This window comes from Amia ocellicauda, unplaced genomic scaffold, assembly GCF_036373705.1.
Source record: "Amia ocellicauda isolate fAmiCal2 unplaced genomic scaffold, fAmiCal2.hap1 HAP1_SCAFFOLD_62, whole genome shotgun sequence".
NCBI classification, from domain to species: Eukaryota; Metazoa; Chordata; class Actinopteri; order Amiiformes; family Amiidae; genus Amia; species Amia ocellicauda.
In genome coordinates this window covers 280,808-296,445 of record NW_027102992.1, presented here as the reverse complement: position 1 = coordinate 296,445, position 15,638 = coordinate 280,808, and the positions used below count along the sequence as shown (strand labels likewise).

The window sequence follows — 15,638 nt, the reverse complement described above, 5'->3', positions numbered from 1 at the left end:
GAGAGAGAGAGAGAGACAGACAGACAGACAGACAGACAGACAGCTCAGCGATGACATCACGAGCCTCTCTCAGCTGACTGCTATGACATCACAGAGCACGTACATTCCGTTGCTTGTCGTCTGTCAACCACTCAGTCACTGCTAGCCAGACTGTCCCTAAGACAAAGTGTACAATACTTCAATTATATCTCCTCCAGACAGATAAAGAATATTAAGAGCTACGATGAAGTTACCCAGGAGACGTAAAAAGCTTGCATCACCTGGTATTTCCTGGAGGTCACCCATCCAAGTACTGACCAGGCCCTGGCCCGTTTAGCTTCCGAGATCTGACGAGACGGGGTGCGTCCAGGACGGTGTAGCCGCAAGCCGAGAGGCCTGGCTGCATGATGTCTCTTAAAGGCTGGCGGGTATTGACGGAACTTCTAGCAAAGAAAAAAAAATAAGAAAAACGGAGGCAAAAATATCAGTGCAGCAAATGGTGTTGAAAGTTGCCGGGTACGTGTACAATACTTCAATTATATCTCCTCCAGACAGAAAGAGAGTATTAAGAGCTACGATAAAGTTACCCAGGAGAAGTAAAAAGCTTGCAGCACCTGGTATTTCCAGGAGGTCACCCATCCAAGTACTGACCAGGCCCTGCCCCGTTTAGCTTCCGAGATCTGACAAGATCGGGCGCATTCAGGACGGTGTGGCCACAAGCCGAGACGCCTGGCTGCATGATGTCTCTTAAAGGTTGGCGGGTATTGACGGAACTTCCAGCAAAAAAAAAAAAGAAAAAAGAAAAATGGTGGGAAACATATCAGTGCAGCAAAGTGTGTTGAAAGTAGCCGGGTACGTGTACAATTCTTTAATTATATCTCCTCCAGACTGAAAGAGAGTATTAAGAGCTACGATGAAGTTACCCAGGGGACGTAAAAAGCTTGCAGCACCTGGTATTTCCATGAGGTCACCCATTCAAGTACTGTCTAGGCCCTGCCCCATTTAGCTTCCGAGATCTGATGAGATCGGGCGCGTTCAGGACGGTGTGGCCGCAAGCCAAGAGGCCTGGCTGCATGATGTCTCTTAAAGGCTGGCGGGTATTGACGGAACTTCCAGCAAAAAAAAAAATAGAAAAATGGAGGGAAAAATATCAGTGCAGGAAAGGGTGTTGAAAGTAGCCGGGTACATGTACAATTCTTCAATTATATCTCCTCCAGACTGAAAGAGAGTATTAAGAGCTACAATGAAGTTACCCAGGAGACGTAAAAAGCTTGCAGCACCTGGTATTTCCAGGAGGTCACCCATCCAAGTACTGAACAGGCCCTGCCCCGTTTAGCTTCCGGGATCTGATGAGATCGGTCGCGCTCAGGACGGTGTGGTCGCAAGCAAGAGGCCTGGCTGCATGATGTCTCTTAAAGGCTGGAGGGTATTGACGGAACTTCCAGCAAAATAAAAAAGAAAAAAGAAAAATGGAGGGAAAAATATCACTGCAGCAAAGAGTGGTGAAAGTAGCCGGGTACGTGTACAATACTTCAATTATATCTCCTCCAGACAGAAAGAGAGTATTTAGAGCTACGATGAAGTTACCCAAGTGACGATAAAAGCTTGCAGCACCTGGTATTTCCAGGAGGTCACCCGTCCAAGTACTGACCAGGCCCTGCCCCGTTCAGCATCCGAGATCTGACAAGATCGGGCGCGTTCAGGACGGTGTGGCCGCAAGCCGAGAGGCCTGGCTGCATGATGTCTCTTAAAGGCTGGCGGGTATTGACGGAACTTCCAGCAAATAAAAAAAAAAAAAGAAAAAAAGAAAAACGGAGGGAAAAAAATCAGTGCCGCAAAGGGTGTTGAAAGTAGCCAGGTACGTGTACAATTCTTCAATTAAATCTCCTCCAGACAGAAAGAGAGTATTAAAAGCTACGACGAAGTTCCCCAGGTGACGAAAAAAGCTTGCAGCGCCTGGAATTTCCAGAAGGTCTCACATTCAAGTAATGACCAGGCCCTGCCCAGTTTAGCTTCCGAGAGCTGACGAGATGGGGCGCGTTCAGGACGGTGTGGCCGCAAGCCAAGACGCCTGGCTGCATGATGTCTCTTTAGGCTGGTGGGTATTGACGGAACTTCCTGCAAAAAAAAAAAAAAAAAAAGAAAAATGGAGGGAAAAATATCAGTGCAGCAAAGGCTGTTGAAAGTAGCCGGGTACGTGTACAATTCTTCAATAATATCTCCTCCAGACTGAAAGAGAGTATTAAGAGCTACGATGAAGTTACCCAGGAGACGTAAAAAGCTTGCATCACCTGGTATTTCCTGGAGGTCACCCATCCAAGTACTGACCAGGCCCTGGCCCGTTTAGCTTCCGAGATCTGACGAGACGGGGTGCGTCCAGGACGGTGTAGCCGCAAGCCGAGAGGCCTGGCTGCATGATGTCTCTTAAAGGCTGGCGGGTATTGACGGAACTTCTAGCAAAGAAAAAAAAATAAGAAAAACGGAGGCAAAAATATCAGTGCAGCAAATGGTGTTGAAAGTTGCCGGGTACGTGTACAATACTTCAATTATATCTCCTCCAGACAGAAAGAGAGTATTAAGAGCTACGATAAAGTTACCCAGGAGAAGTAAAAAGCTTGCAGCACCTGGTATTTCCAGGAGGTCACCCATCCAAGTACTGACCAGGCCCTGCCCCGTTTAGCTTCCGAGATCTGACAAGATCGGGCGCATTCAGGACGGTGTGGCCACAAGCCGAGACGCCTGGCTGCATGATGTCTCTTAAAGGTTGGCGGGTATTGACGGAACTTCCAGCAAAAAAAAAAAAGAAAAAAGAAAAATGGTGGGAAACATATCAGTGCAGCAAAGTGTGTTGAAAGTAGCCGGGTACGTGTACAATTCTTTAATTATATCTCCTCCAGACTGAAAGAGAGTATTAAGAGCTACGATGAAGTTACCCAGGGGACGTAAAAAGCTTGCAGCACCTGGTATTTCCATGAGGTCACCCATTCAAGTACTGTCTAGGCCCTGCCCCATTTAGCTTCCGAGATCTGATGAGATCGGGCGCGTTCAGGACGGTGTGGCCGCAAGCCAAGAGGCCTGGCTGCATGATGTCTCTTAAAGGCTGGCGGGTATTGACGGAACTTCCAGCAAAAAAAAAAATAGAAAAATGGAGGGAAAAATATCAGTGCAGGAAAGGGTGTTGAAAGTAGCCGGGTACATGTACAATTCTTCAATTATATCTCCTCCAGACTGAAAGAGAGTATTAAGAGCTACAATGAAGTTACCCAGGAGACGTAAAAAGCTTGCAGCACCTGGTATTTCCAGGAGGTCACCCATCCAAGTACTGAACAGGCCCTGCCCCGTTTAGCTTCCGGGATCTGATGAGATCGGTCGCGCTCAGGACGGTGTGGTCGCAAGCAAGAGGCCTGGCTGCATGATGTCTCTTAAAGGCTGGAGGGTATTGACGGAACTTCCAGCAAAATAAAAAAGAAAAAAGAAAAATGGAGGGAAAAATATCACTGCAGCAAAGAGTGGTGAAAGTAGCCGGGTACGTGTACAATACTTCAATTATATCTCCTCCAGACAGAAAGAGAGTATTTAGAGCTACGATGAAGTTACCCAAGTGACGATAAAAGCTTGCAGCACCTGGTATTTCCAGGAGGTCACCCGTCCAAGTACTGACCAGGCCCTGCCCCGTTCAGCATCCGAGATCTGACAAGATCGGGCGCGTTCAGGACGGTGTGGCCGCAAGCCGAGAGGCCTGGCTGCATGATGTCTCTTAAAGGCTGGCGGGTATTGACGGAACTTCCAGCAAATAAAAAAAAAAAAAGAAAAAAAGAAAAACGGAGGGAAAAAAATCAGTGCCGCAAAGGGTGTTGAAAGTAGCCAGGTACGTGTACAATTCTTCAATTAAATCTCCTCCAGACAGAAAGAGAGTATTAAAAGCTACGACGAAGTTCCCCAGGTGACGAAAAAAGCTTGCAGCGCCTGGAATTTCCAGAAGGTCTCACATTCAAGTAATGACCAGGCCCTGCCCCGTTTAGCTTCCGAGATCTGATGAGATCGGGCGCGTTCAGGACGGTGTGGCCGCAAGCCAAGAAGCCTGGCTGCATGATGTCTCTTTAGGCTGGTGGGTATTGACGGAACTTCCTGCAAAAAAAAAAAAAAAAAAAGAAAAATGGAGGGAAAAATATCAGTGCAGCAAAGGCTGTTGAAAGTAGCCGGGTACGTGTACAATTCTTCAATAATATCTCCTCCAGACTGAAAGAGAGTATTAAGAGCTACGATGAAGTTACCCAGGAGACGTAAAAAGCTTGCAGCACCTGGTATTTCCAGGAGGTCACCCAACCAAGTTCTGACCAGACCCTGCCCCGTTTAGCTTCCGAGATATGATGAGATCAGGCGTGTTCAGGACAGTGTGGCCGCAAGCCAAGAGACCTGGCTGCATGATGTCTCTTAAAGGCTGGCTAGTATTGACGGAACTTCCAGCAAAAAAAAAAAAAAAAAAAATAGAAAAAGGGAGGGAAAAATATCAGTGCAGCAAAGGGTGTTGAAAGTAGCCGGGTACATGTACAATTCTTCAATTATATCTCCTCCAGACAGATAGAGAGTATTAAGAGCTACGATAAAGTTACCCAGGAGACGTAAAAACTTGCAGCACTAGGTATTTCCAGGCGGTCTCACATTCATGTACTAACCAGGTCCTGCCCCGTTTAGCTTCCGAGATCTGACGAGATCGGGCGCGTTCAGGATGGTGTGGCCGCAAGCCGAGATGCCTGGCTGCATGATGTCTCTTAAAGGCTGGCGGGTATTGACGGAACTGCCAGCAAAAAAAAAAAAGAAAAATAGAGGGAAATATACCAGTGCAGCAAAGGGTGTTGAAAGTAGCCGGGTACGTGTACAATTCTTCAATTATATCTCCTGGAGACAGAAAGAGAGTATTAAGAGCTACGATGCTGTTACCCAGGAGACGTAAAAAGCTTGCAGCACCTGGTATTTCCAGGAGGTCACACATCCATGTACTGACCAGGCCCTGCCCCGTTTAGCTTCCGAAATCTGATATGATCGGGCGCGTTCAGGACAGTGTGACTACAAGCCAAGAGACCTGGCTGCATGATGTCTCTTAAAGGTTGGCGGGTATTGACGGAATTTCCAGCAAAAAAAAAAAATAGAAAAATGGAGGGAAAAATATCAGTGCAGGAAAGGGTGTTGAAAGTAGCCGGGTACGTGTACAATTCTTCAATTGTATCTCCTGCAGACAGAAAGAGAGTATTAAGAGCTACGATGAAGTTACCAAGGAGACGTAAACAGCTTGCAGCACCTGGTATTTCTAGCAGGACTCCCATCCAAGTACTGACCAGGCCCTGCCTTGTTTAGCTTCCGAGAGCTGACGAGATCGGGCGCATTCAGGACGGTGTGGCCACAAGCCGAAAGGCCTGGCTGCATGATGTCTCTTAAAGGTTGGCGGGTATTGACGGAACTTCTAGCAAAAAAAAAAAAAAAAAAAAAAAATGGATGGAAAAATATCAGTGCAGCAAAGGGTGTTGACAGTAGCTGGGTACGTGTACAATACTTCAATTATATCTCCTCCAGACAGATAGAGAGTATTAAGAGCTACGATAAAGTTACCCAGGAGACGTAAAAGCTTGCAGCACCAGGTATTTCCAGGAGGTCTCACATTCATGTACTGACCAGGTCCTGCCCCGTTTAGCTTCCGAGATCTGACGAGATCGGGCGCGTTCAGGATGGTTTGGCCGCAAGCCGAGATGCCTGGCTGCATGATGTCTCTTAAAGGCTGTCGGGTATTGACGGAACTGCCAGCAAAAAAAAAAAAGAAAAATAGAGGGAAAAATACAAGTGCAGCAAAGGGTGTTGAAAGTAGCCGGGTACGTGTACAATTCTTCAATTTTATCTTCTCCAGACAGAAAGAGAGTATTTAGAGCTACGATGAAGTTCCCCAGGAGACGTAAAAAGCTGGCAGCACCTGGTATTTCCAGGAGGTCTCACATTTAAGTACTGACCAGGTCCTGCCCCGTTTAGCTTCCGAGATCTGACAAGATCGGGCGCGTTCAGGACGGTGTGGCCGCAAGCCGAGATGTCTGGCTGCATGATGTCTCTTAAAGGTTGGCGGGTATTGACGGAACTTCCAGCAAAAAAAAAAAAAAAAAAAAAAAAGAAAAATGGATGGAAAAATATCAGTGCAGCAAAGGGTGTTGACAGTAGCTGGGTACGTGTACAATTCTTCATTTAAATCTCCTCCAGACAGAAAGAGAGAATTAAGAGCTACGATAAAGTTACCCAGGACACGTAAAAGCTTGCATCACCAGGTATTTCCAGGAGGTCTCCCATCCAAGTACTGACCAGGTCCTGCCCCGTTTAGCTTCCGAGATCGTACGCGATCGGGCGCGTTCAGGACGGTGTGGCCGAAAGCCGAGAGGCCTGGCTGCATGATGTCTCTTAAAGGCTGGCGGGTATTGACGGAACTTCCAGCAAAAAAAAAAAAAAAAAAAAAAAAAAAGAAAAATGGATGGAAAAATATCAGTGCAGCAAAGGGTGTTGAAAGTAGCCGGGTACGTGTACAATTCTTCAATTTTATCTTCTCCAGACAGAAAGAGAGTATTTAGAGCTACGATGAAGTTCCCCAGGAGACGTAAAAAGCTGGCAGCACCTGGTATTTCCAGGAGGTCTCACATTTAAGTACTGACCAGGTCCTGCCCCGTTTAGCTTCCGAGATCTGACAAGATCGGGCGCGTTCAGGACGGTGTGGCCGCAAGCCGAGATGTCTGGCTGCATGATGTCTCTTAAAGGTTGGCGGGTATTGACGGAACTTCCAGCAAAAAAAAAAAAAAAAAAAAAAAAGAAAAATGGATGGAAAAATATCAGTGCAGCAAAGGGTGTTGACAGTAGCTGGGTACGTGTACAATTCTTCATTTAAATCTCCTCCAGACAGAAAGAGAGAATTAAGAGCTACGATAAAGTTACCCAGGACACGTAAAAGCTTGCATCACCAGGTATTTCCAGGAGGTCTCCCATCCAAGTACTGACCAGGTCCTGCCCCGTTTAGCTTCCGAGATCGTACGCGATCGGGCGCGTTCAGGACGGTGTGGCCGAAAGCCGAGAGGCCTGGCTGCATGATGTCTCTTAAAGGCTGGCGGGTATTGACGGAACTTCCAGCAAAAAAAAAAAAAAAAAAAAAAAAAAAGAAAAATGGATGGAAAAATATCAGTGCAGCAAAGGGTGTTGACAGTAGCTGGGTACGTGTACAATTCTTCAATTATATCTCCTCCAGACAGAAAGAGAGAATTAAGAGCTACGATAAAGTTACCCAGGAGACGTAAAAGCTTGCAGCACCAGGTATTTCCAGGAGGTCTCACATTCATGTACTGACCAGGTCCTGCCCCGTTTAGCTTCCGAGATCTGACGAGATCGGGCGCGTTCAGGATGGTGTGGCCGCAAGCCGAGATGCCTGGCTGCATGATGTCTCTTTAAGGCTGGCGGGTATTGACGGAACTTCCAGCAAAAAAAAAAAAGAAAAAAAGAAAAAAGAAAAATGGATGGAAAAATATCAGTGCAGCAAAGGGTGTTGACAGTAGCTGGATACGTGTACAATTCTTCAATTATATCTCCTGGAGACAGAAAGAGAGTATTAAGAGCTATGATGAAGTTACCCAGGAGACGTAAAAAGCTTGCAGCACCTGGTATTTCCAGGAGGTCTCACTTTCATGTACTGACCAGGCCCTGCCCCGTTTAGCTTCCGAGATCTGACGAGATCGGGCGCGTTCAGGATGATGTGGCCGCAAGCCGAGATGCCTGGCTGCATGATGTCTCTTAAAGGCTGGCGGGTATTGACGGAACTTCTAGCAGAAAAAAAAAAAAAAAAAAATGGAAAATGGAGGGAAAAATATCAGTGCAGCAAAGGCTGTTGAAAGTAGCCGGGTACGTGTACAATACTTCAATTATATCTCCTCCAGACAGATAGAGAGTATTAAGAGCTACGATGAAGTTTCCCAGGAGACGTAAAAAGCTTGCAGCACCAGGTATTTCCAGGAGGTCTCCCATCCAAGTACTGACGAGGCCCTGCCCCGTTTAGCTTCCGAGATCTGACGAGATCGGGCGTGTTCAGGACGGTGTGGCCACAAGCCAAGAGGCAGGGCTGCATGATGTCTCTTAAAGGCTGGCGGGTATTGACAGAACTTCCAGCAAAAAATAAAAAATAAATAAATAGAAAAATGGAGGGAAAAATATCAGTGGAGGACATGGTGTTGAAAGTAGCCGGGTACATGTACAATTCTTCAATTATATCTCCTCCAGACTGAATGAGAGTATTAAGAGCTACGCTGAAGTTACCCAGGAGACGTAAAAAGCTTGCAGCACCAGGTATTTCCAGGAGGTCTCCCATCCAAGTACTGACGAGGCCCTGCCCCGTTTAGCTTCCGAGATCTGACGAGATCGGGCGCGTTCAGGACGGTGTGGCCGCAAGCCGAGATGTCTGGCTGCATGATGTCTCTTAAAGGCTGGCGGGTATTGACGGAATTTCCAGCAAAAAAAAAAAAAAAAAAAAAATAGAAAAATGGAGGGAAAAATATCAGTGCAGGAAAGGGTGTTGAAAGTAGCCGGGTACGTGTACAATTCTTCAATTATATCTCCTGGAGACAGAAAGAGAGAATTAAGAGCTACGATAAAGTTACCCAGGAGACGTAAAAAGCTTGCAGCACCAGGTATTTCCAGGAGGTCTCCCATCCAAGTACTGACGAGGCCCTGCCCCGTTTAGCTTCCGAGATCTGACGAGATCGGGCGCGTTCAGGATGGTGTGGCCGCAAGCCGAGATGCCTGGCTGCATGATGTCTCTTTAAGGCTGGCGGGTATTGACGGAACTGCCAGCAAAAAAAAAAAAGAAAAATAGAGGGAAATATACCAGTGCAGCAAAGGGTGTTGAAAGTAGCCGGGTACGTGTACAATTCTTCAATTATATCTCCTGGAGACAGAAAGAGAGTATTAAGAGCTACGATGAAGTTACCCAGGAGACGTAAAAAGCTTGCAGCACCTGGTATTTCTAGGAGGTCTCCCATCCAAGTACTGACCAGGCCCTGCCCCGTTTAGCTTCCGAGATCTGACGATATCATGCGCATTCAGGACGGTGTGGCCGAAAGCCGAGAGGCCCGGCTGCATGATGTCTCTTTAAGGCTGGCGGGTATTGACGGAACTTCCAGCAAAAAAAAAAAGAAAAAAGAAAAATGGAGGGAAAAATATCAGTGCAGCAAAGGGTTTTGAAAGTAGCCGGGTACGTGTACAATTCTTCAATAATATCTCCTACAGACTGAAAGAGAGTATTAAGAGCTATGATGAAGTTACCCAGGAGACGTAAAAGGCTTGCAGCACCTGGTATTTCCAGGAGGTCACCCATCCAAGTACTGACCAGGCCCTGCCCCGTTAGCTTCCGAGATCTGATGAGATCGGGCGCGTTCAGGACGGTGTGGCCGCAAGCCAAGAGGCCTGGCTGCATGATGTCTCTTAAAGGCTGGCGGGTATTGACGGAACTTCCAGCAAAAAAAAAAAAAAAAAAAAAAAAAAAGAAAAATGGATGGAAAAATATCAGTGCAGCAAAGGGTTTTGACAGTAGCTGGGTACGTGTACAATTCTTCAATTATATCTCCTCCAGACAGAAAGAGAGAATTAAGAGCTACGATAAAGTTACACAGGAGACGTAAAAGCTTGCAGCACCAGGTATTTCCAGGAGGTGTCACATTCATGTACTGACCAGGTCCTGCCCCGTTTAGCTTCCGAGATCTGATGAGATTGGGCGCGTTCAGGACGGTGTGGCCGCAAGCCAAGAGGCCTGGCTGCATGATGTCTCTTAAAAGGCTGGCGGGTATTGACGGAACTTCCAGCAAAAAAAAAAAAAAAAAAAATGGAAAATGGAGGGAAAAATATCAGTGCAGCAAAGGCTGTTGAAAGTAGCCGGGTACGTGTACAATACTTCAATTATATCTCCTCCAGACAGATAGAGAGTATTAAGAGCTACGATGAAGTTTCCCAGGAGACGTAAAAAGCTTGCAGCACCAGGTATTTCCAGGAGGTGTCACATTCATGTACTGACCAGGTCCTGCCCCGTTTAGCTTCCGAAATCTGACGAGATCGGGCGTGTTCAGGACGGTGTGGCCGCAAGCCAAGAGGCCGGGCTGCATGATGTCTCTTAAAGGTTTGGCGGGTATTGACGGAACTTCCAGCAAAAAATAAAAAATAAATAAATAGAAAAATGGAGGGAAAAATATCAGTGCAGGACAGGGTGTTGAAAGTAGCCGGGTACATGTACAATTCTTCAATTATATCTCCTCCAGACTGAATGAGAGTATTAAGAGCTACGCTGAAGTTACCCAGGAGATGTAAAAAGCTTTCAGCACCTGGTATTTCCAGGAGGTCACCCATCTAATTACTGACCAGGCCCTGCCCAGTTTTTCTTCCGAGATCTGACGAGATCTTGCGTCTTCAGGACGGTGTGGTCTCAAGCCAAGAGGCCTGGCTGCATGATGTCTCTTAAAGGCTGGAGGGTATTGATGGAACTTCCAGCAAAAAACAAAAGAAAAAAGAAAAATGGAGGGAAAAATATCAGTGCAGCAAAGCGTGTTGAAGGTAGCCGGGTACGTGTACAATTCTTCAATTATATCTCCTCCAGACAGATAGAGAGTATTATGAGCTACGATAAAGTTACCCAGGAGACGTAAAAGCTTGCAGCACCAGGTATTTCCAGGAGGTCTCACATTCAAGTACTGACCAGGTCCTGCCCCGTTTAGCTTCCGAGATCTGACGAGATCGGGCGCGTTCAGGACGGTGTGGCCGCAAGCCGAGATGTCTGGCTGCATGATGTCTCTTAAAGGCTATCGGGTATTGACGGAATTTCCTGCAAAAAAAAAAAAAAAAAAAATAGAAAAATGGAGGGAAAAATATCAGTGCAGGAAAGGGTGTTGAAAGTAGCCGGGTACGTGTACAATTCTTCAATTATATCTCCTGGAGACAGAAAGAGAGTATTAAGAGCTACGATGAAGTTACCCAGGAGACGTAAAAGGCTTGCAGCACCTGGTATTTCTAGGAGGTCTCCCATCCAAGTACTGACCAGGCCCTGCCCCGTTTAGCTTCCGAGATCTGACGAGATCGGGCGCATTCAGGACGGTGTGGCCGCAAGCCAAGAGGCCTGGCTGCATGATGTCTCTTAAAGGTTGGCGGGTATTGACGGAACTTCCAGCAAAAAAAAAAAAAAAAAAGAAAAATGGATGGAAAAATATCAGTGCAGCAAAGGGTGTTGACAGTAGCTGGGTACGTGTACAATACTTCAATTATATCTCCTCCAGACAGATAGAGAGTATTAAGAGCTACGATAAAGTTACCCAGGAGACGTAAAAGCTTGCAGCACCAGGTATTTCCAGGAGGTCTCACATTCATGTACTGACCAGGTCCTGCCCCGTTTAGCTTCCAAGATCTGACGAGATCGGGCGAGTTCAGGATGGTGTGGCCGCAAGCCAAGATGCCTGGCTGCATGATGTCTCTTAAAGGCTGGCGGGTATTGACGGAACTTCCAGCAAAAAAAAAAAAAAAAAAAAAAAGAAAAATGGATGGAAAAATATCAGTGCAGCAAAGGGTGTTGACAGTAGCTGGGTACGTGTACAATTCTTCAATTATATCTCCTCCAGACAGAAAGAGAGAATTAAGAGCTACGATAAAGTTACCCAGGAGACGTAAAAGCTTGCAGCACCAGGTATTTCCAGGAGGTCTCCCATCCAAGTACTGACCAGTTCCTGCCCCGTATAGCTTCCGAGATCTTACAAGATCGGGCACGTTCAGGACGGTGTGGCCGCAAGCCAAGAGGCCTGGCTGCATGATGTCTCTTAAAGGTTGGCGGGTATTGACGGAACTTCCAGCAAAAAAAAAAAAAAAGAAAAATGGATGGAAAAATATCAGTGCAGCAAAGGGTGTTGACAGTAGCTGGATACGTGTACAATACTTCAATTATATCTCCTCCAGACAGATAGAGAGTATTAAGAGCTACGATAAAGTTACCCAGGAGACGTAAAAGCTTGCAGCACTAGGTATTTCCAGGAGGTCTCACTTTCATGTACTGAACAGGTCCTGCCCCGTTTAGCTTCCGAGATCTGACGAGATCGGGCGCGTTCAGGATGGTGTGGCCGCAAGCCGAAATGCCTGGCTGCATGATGTCTCTTAAAGGCTGGCGGGTATTGACGGAACTGCCAGCAAAAAAAAAAAAAGAAAAATAGAGGGAAATATACCAGTGCAGCAAAGGGTGTTGAAAGTAGACGGGTACGTGTACAATTCTTCAATTATATCTCCTGGAGACAGAAAGAGAGTATTAAGAGCTACGATGAAGTTACCCAGGAGACGTAAAAAGCTTGCAGCACCTGGTATTTCTAGGAGGTCTCCCATCCAAGTACTGACCAGGCCCTGCCCCGTTTAGCTTCCGAGATCTGACGAGATCCGGCGCGTTCAGGATGGTGTGGCCGCAAGCCAAGATGCCTGGCTGCATGATGTCTCTTAAAGGCTGGAGGGTATTGACGGAACTTCCAGCAAAAAAAAAAAAAAAAGAAAAAAAAATGGAGGGAAAAATATCAGTGCAGCAAAGGGTGTTGAAAGTAGCCGGGTATGTGTACAATTCTTCAATTATATCTCCTCCAGACAGAAAGAGAGTATTTAGAGCTACGATAAAGTTACCCAGGAGACGAAATAACTTGCAGCACCTGATATCTCCAGGAGGTCACCCATCCAAGTACTGACGAACCCTTGCCCCGTTTAGCTTCCGAGATCTGATGAGATTGGGCGCGTTCAGGACGGTGTGGCCGCAAGCCAAGAGGCCTGGCTGCATGATGTCTCTTAAAGGCTGACGGGTATTGACGGAACTTCCAGCAAAAAAAAAATGGATAAAGAAAAATGGAGGGAAAAATATCAGTGCAGCAATGGGTGTTGAAAGTAGCCGGGTACGTGTACAATACTTCAATTATATCTCCTCCAGACAGAAAGAGAGTATTAAGAGCTACGATGAACTCACCTAAAGGATTATTAGGAACACCATACTAATACTGTGTTTGACCCCCTTTCGCCTTCAGAACTGCTTTAATTCTACGTGGCATTGATTCAACAAGGTGCTGAAAGCATTCTTTAGAAATGTTGGCCCATATTGATAGGATAGCATCTTGCAGTTGATGGAGATTTGTGTGATGCACATCCAGGGCACGAAGCTCCCGTTCCACCACATCCCAAAGATGCTCTATTGGGTTGAGATCTGGTGACTGTGGGGGCCAGTTTAGTACAGTGAACTCATTGTCATGTTCAAGAAACCAATTTGAAATGATTCGACCTTTGTGACATGGTGCATTATCCTGCTGGAAGTAGCCATCAGAGGATGGGTACATGGTGGTCAAAAAGGGATGGACATGGTCAGAAACAATGCTCAGGTAGGCCGTAGCATTTAAACGATGCCCAATTGGCACTAAGGGGCCTAAAGTGTGCCAAGAAGACATCCCCCACACCATTACACCACCACCACCAGCCTGCACAGTGGTAACAAGACATGATGGATCCATGTTCTCATTCTGTTTACGCCAAATTCTGACTCTACCATCTGAATGTCTCACCTCTTTTTCCTATTTGTAGTGGAGATGAGTGGTACCCGGTGGGGTCTTCTGCTGTTGTAGCCCATCCGCCTCAAGGTTGTACGTGTTGTAGCTTCACAAATGCTTTGCTGCATACCTCGTTTGTAACGAGTGGTTATTTCAGTCAAAGTTGCTCTTCTATCAGCTTGAATCAGTCGGCCCATTCTCCTCTGACCTCTAGCATCAACAAGGCATTTTCGCCCACAGGACTGCCGCATACTGGATGTTTTTCCCTTTTCACACCATTCTTTGTAAACCCTAGAAATGGTTGTGCGTGAAAATCCCAGTAACTGAGCAGATTGTGAAATACTCAGACCGGCCCGTCTGGCACCAACAACCATGCCACGCTCAAAATTGCTTAAATCACCTTTCATTCCCATTCAGACATTCAGTTTGGAGTTCAGGAGATTGTCTTGACCAGGACCACACCCCTAAATGCATTGAAGCAACTGCCATGTGATTGGTTGATTAGATAATTGCATTAATGAGAAATTGAACAGGTGTTCCTAATAATCCTTTAGGTGAGTGTATATGTATGTATGTGTATGTATGTCCAATTGCTTTGACAATACAAATGAAATGAATTGAGAGAGAGAGAGAGAGAGAGAGAGAGAGAGGAATATGAGCTCCTAAAAAACATTTGTTTTTATACATAAGCGGATTTAATTTGTGATTTACAAATGAATATATAGCACTATAAACATACACAGAAGACATGGAATAGAAATTCAGAAGAAAAAGTATTCAAAAAATAATAATTTTAAGAGAAACACAAAAAGAAGAAAGCAGAGAGACAGTTCAGGAAGAAAAGTCAGAAAAGAAAAGCTGAAGACAAGAATTGGAGGTAAGAGACAAATAATTAAACAAAAAAATATGTATTAATAAAATAAATAAGCATTCTCAGTAGTTGACTCAGCCAATGAAAATGCAGAGCTCCGATTTGAATAGAGTGACAGTAGGAGAGAGCCCAACTGCCACTGAGACTGATAGAAATCTATCGAACAGCAGTCTGACTGCAGAGCTGCCTTTTGAAATCCGATACCCTGAAGACATTCGCTCTGCACAGGCTAAGAAGGACTACAAACAAGCTGTGATGAGAGCATCTCCTGAGACCCTCATCCTAGACTACACCGGTAAAGGAGAAAACAGGGTCAAGAACAATCTACTGTTCTACAGCGCCTTTCACAAAACCCTGTGCCAGACATACCCCAATAACAACAAGAGGGGCATTAGCAGAGGCAGGCAGATCTCAGTGCTGGTAGAGAAAGACACAGACAGTGTGATGCTCACTTTTAATGTATACCACAACGGGACCATCATGGTGCAGGGCAGCGAGAGCAGCCTGGACCAATTAGCTCTCGGCTTCCACACCTCAAAGCAGCAGACTGAGGTAGAGAAACAAGAGCCAGAGCCGGCCACCCTGCAGTCTGCCCCCAGCCACACGGAGCCAGACAGTGCCCCATCTCCCACAGACTGCCCCCCTGTCTCCCCAAAACTCTCCAGCAACATTAAAACACTAAAGGAATGCCTATCAGTGCTGGAGCTGGAGTTTGCGGAGTTCAGGGAGCAGACCTTGAGCACCCTGGCCCAGACCTCCTTGTGTGATCAGCTCCGGGATGAGATGCACAGACTAAAGATGCAGCACAAGGCTGAGATCCATGAGCTGAGAGCAGCAGTGAGAGACCTGGAGGAGCAGAGACAAACCCTGAGGACGGAGCTGCGCAGAGCGAGGGAGGAGCTGACCAGGACACCCCAGCACAGCCAGCTAAGGAGCCTGCAGAGCCAGCTGGAGGAGCTAAGAGAGGAGCTACACATCACTGGAGCACAGAGACTGCACTGCACTGACCCCACAACACCTCCAACCCCTGACGCACCCACTGATCCACCCACACTCCCCACCACTCCTGACACACCCACTATCACCAGACCTGCCACTAATACACAACCCCCTGAAACGCCACTCCCCCAAAACACACCCGCTGCCCCCACCACTCCCGACGCAAACCCGGAGTGGCAGGTCAACGC

General features: G+C 46.5%; 9 non-coding genes and 28 pseudogenes across 9 annotated transcripts; all 37 read right to left on the bottom strand.

The window, feature by feature from the left end:
• Positions 1 to 248: 248 nt before the first annotated feature.
• LOC136739796 (uncharacterized) lies at positions 249 to 367 on the bottom strand (annotated as a pseudogene).
• Positions 368 to 581: 214 nt separating this feature from the next.
• LOC136739931 (5S ribosomal RNA) lies at positions 582 to 700 on the bottom strand. Its single transcript, XR_010813010.1, has one exon. It is a non-coding gene; the product is annotated as a 5S ribosomal RNA (ribosomal RNA).
• Positions 701 to 917: 217 nt separating this feature from the next.
• Positions 918 to 1,036, bottom strand: LOC136739655 (5S ribosomal RNA). The gene has a single exon (XR_010812976.1). It is a non-coding gene; the product is annotated as a 5S ribosomal RNA (ribosomal RNA).
• Positions 1,037 to 1,247: 211 nt separating this feature from the next.
• Positions 1,248 to 1,366, bottom strand: LOC136739765 (uncharacterized; annotated as a pseudogene).
• Positions 1,367 to 1,581: 215 nt separating this feature from the next.
• On the bottom strand, positions 1,582 to 1,700 carry LOC136739755 (uncharacterized; annotated as a pseudogene).
• A 223-nt stretch (positions 1,701 to 1,923) lies between these two features.
• On the bottom strand, positions 1,924 to 2,042 carry LOC136739915 (uncharacterized; annotated as a pseudogene).
• A 216-nt stretch (positions 2,043 to 2,258) lies between these two features.
• LOC136739795 (uncharacterized) lies at positions 2,259 to 2,377 on the bottom strand (annotated as a pseudogene).
• Positions 2,378 to 2,591: 214 nt separating this feature from the next.
• LOC136739920 (5S ribosomal RNA) lies at positions 2,592 to 2,710 on the bottom strand. Its single transcript, XR_010813009.1, has one exon. It is a non-coding gene; the product is annotated as a 5S ribosomal RNA (ribosomal RNA).
• A 217-nt stretch (positions 2,711 to 2,927) lies between these two features.
• Positions 2,928 to 3,046, bottom strand: LOC136739654 (5S ribosomal RNA). Its single transcript, XR_010812975.1, has one exon. It is a non-coding gene; the product is annotated as a 5S ribosomal RNA (ribosomal RNA).
• Positions 3,047 to 3,257: 211 nt separating this feature from the next.
• On the bottom strand, positions 3,258 to 3,376 carry LOC136739764 (uncharacterized; annotated as a pseudogene).
• A 215-nt stretch (positions 3,377 to 3,591) lies between these two features.
• Positions 3,592 to 3,710, bottom strand: LOC136739754 (uncharacterized; annotated as a pseudogene).
• Positions 3,711 to 3,933: 223 nt separating this feature from the next.
• On the bottom strand, positions 3,934 to 4,052 carry LOC136739753 (uncharacterized; annotated as a pseudogene).
• Positions 4,053 to 4,268: 216 nt separating this feature from the next.
• Positions 4,269 to 4,387, bottom strand: LOC136739864 (uncharacterized; annotated as a pseudogene).
• Positions 4,388 to 4,606: 219 nt separating this feature from the next.
• LOC136739813 (uncharacterized) lies at positions 4,607 to 4,725 on the bottom strand (annotated as a pseudogene).
• A 210-nt stretch (positions 4,726 to 4,935) lies between these two features.
• LOC136739847 (uncharacterized) lies at positions 4,936 to 5,054 on the bottom strand (annotated as a pseudogene).
• A 212-nt stretch (positions 5,055 to 5,266) lies between these two features.
• On the bottom strand, positions 5,267 to 5,385 carry LOC136739759 (uncharacterized; annotated as a pseudogene).
• A 215-nt stretch (positions 5,386 to 5,600) lies between these two features.
• On the bottom strand, positions 5,601 to 5,719 carry LOC136739737 (uncharacterized; annotated as a pseudogene).
• Positions 5,720 to 5,929: 210 nt separating this feature from the next.
• Positions 5,930 to 6,048, bottom strand: LOC136739799 (uncharacterized; annotated as a pseudogene).
• A 221-nt stretch (positions 6,049 to 6,269) lies between these two features.
• LOC136739783 (uncharacterized) lies at positions 6,270 to 6,388 on the bottom strand (annotated as a pseudogene).
• Positions 6,389 to 6,613: 225 nt separating this feature from the next.
• On the bottom strand, positions 6,614 to 6,732 carry LOC136739798 (uncharacterized; annotated as a pseudogene).
• Positions 6,733 to 6,953: 221 nt separating this feature from the next.
• LOC136739782 (uncharacterized) lies at positions 6,954 to 7,072 on the bottom strand (annotated as a pseudogene).
• Positions 7,073 to 7,296: 224 nt separating this feature from the next.
• On the bottom strand, positions 7,297 to 7,415 carry LOC136739734 (uncharacterized; annotated as a pseudogene).
• Positions 7,416 to 7,640: 225 nt separating this feature from the next.
• Positions 7,641 to 7,759, bottom strand: LOC136739790 (uncharacterized; annotated as a pseudogene).
• A 220-nt stretch (positions 7,760 to 7,979) lies between these two features.
• Positions 7,980 to 8,098, bottom strand: LOC136739678 (uncharacterized; annotated as a pseudogene).
• Positions 8,099 to 8,319: 221 nt separating this feature from the next.
• Positions 8,320 to 8,438, bottom strand: LOC136739643 (5S ribosomal RNA). Its single transcript, XR_010812965.1, has one exon. It is a non-coding gene; the product is annotated as a 5S ribosomal RNA (ribosomal RNA).
• Positions 8,439 to 8,660: 222 nt separating this feature from the next.
• Positions 8,661 to 8,779, bottom strand: LOC136739641 (5S ribosomal RNA). The gene has a single exon (XR_010812963.1). It is a non-coding gene; the product is annotated as a 5S ribosomal RNA (ribosomal RNA).
• A 210-nt stretch (positions 8,780 to 8,989) lies between these two features.
• On the bottom strand, positions 8,990 to 9,108 carry LOC136739841 (uncharacterized; annotated as a pseudogene).
• A 216-nt stretch (positions 9,109 to 9,324) lies between these two features.
• On the bottom strand, positions 9,325 to 9,442 carry LOC136739850 (5S ribosomal RNA). Its single transcript, XR_010813002.1, has one exon. It is a non-coding gene; the product is annotated as a 5S ribosomal RNA (ribosomal RNA).
• Positions 9,443 to 9,666: 224 nt separating this feature from the next.
• LOC136739831 (uncharacterized) lies at positions 9,667 to 9,785 on the bottom strand (annotated as a pseudogene).
• A 220-nt stretch (positions 9,786 to 10,005) lies between these two features.
• Positions 10,006 to 10,124, bottom strand: LOC136739832 (uncharacterized; annotated as a pseudogene).
• A 556-nt stretch (positions 10,125 to 10,680) lies between these two features.
• LOC136739695 (uncharacterized) lies at positions 10,681 to 10,799 on the bottom strand (annotated as a pseudogene).
• Positions 10,800 to 11,019: 220 nt separating this feature from the next.
• Positions 11,020 to 11,138, bottom strand: LOC136739964 (5S ribosomal RNA). Its single transcript, XR_010813036.1, has one exon. It is a non-coding gene; the product is annotated as a 5S ribosomal RNA (ribosomal RNA).
• Positions 11,139 to 11,353: 215 nt separating this feature from the next.
• On the bottom strand, positions 11,354 to 11,472 carry LOC136739826 (uncharacterized; annotated as a pseudogene).
• Positions 11,473 to 11,692: 220 nt separating this feature from the next.
• On the bottom strand, positions 11,693 to 11,811 carry LOC136739843 (uncharacterized; annotated as a pseudogene).
• A 212-nt stretch (positions 11,812 to 12,023) lies between these two features.
• LOC136739867 (uncharacterized) lies at positions 12,024 to 12,142 on the bottom strand (annotated as a pseudogene).
• Positions 12,143 to 12,353: 211 nt separating this feature from the next.
• On the bottom strand, positions 12,354 to 12,472 carry LOC136739650 (5S ribosomal RNA). The gene has a single exon (XR_010812971.1). It is a non-coding gene; the product is annotated as a 5S ribosomal RNA (ribosomal RNA).
• Positions 12,473 to 12,689: 217 nt separating this feature from the next.
• Positions 12,690 to 12,808, bottom strand: LOC136739905 (uncharacterized; annotated as a pseudogene).
• Between the last annotated feature and the right edge of the window lie 2,830 nt (positions 12,809 to 15,638).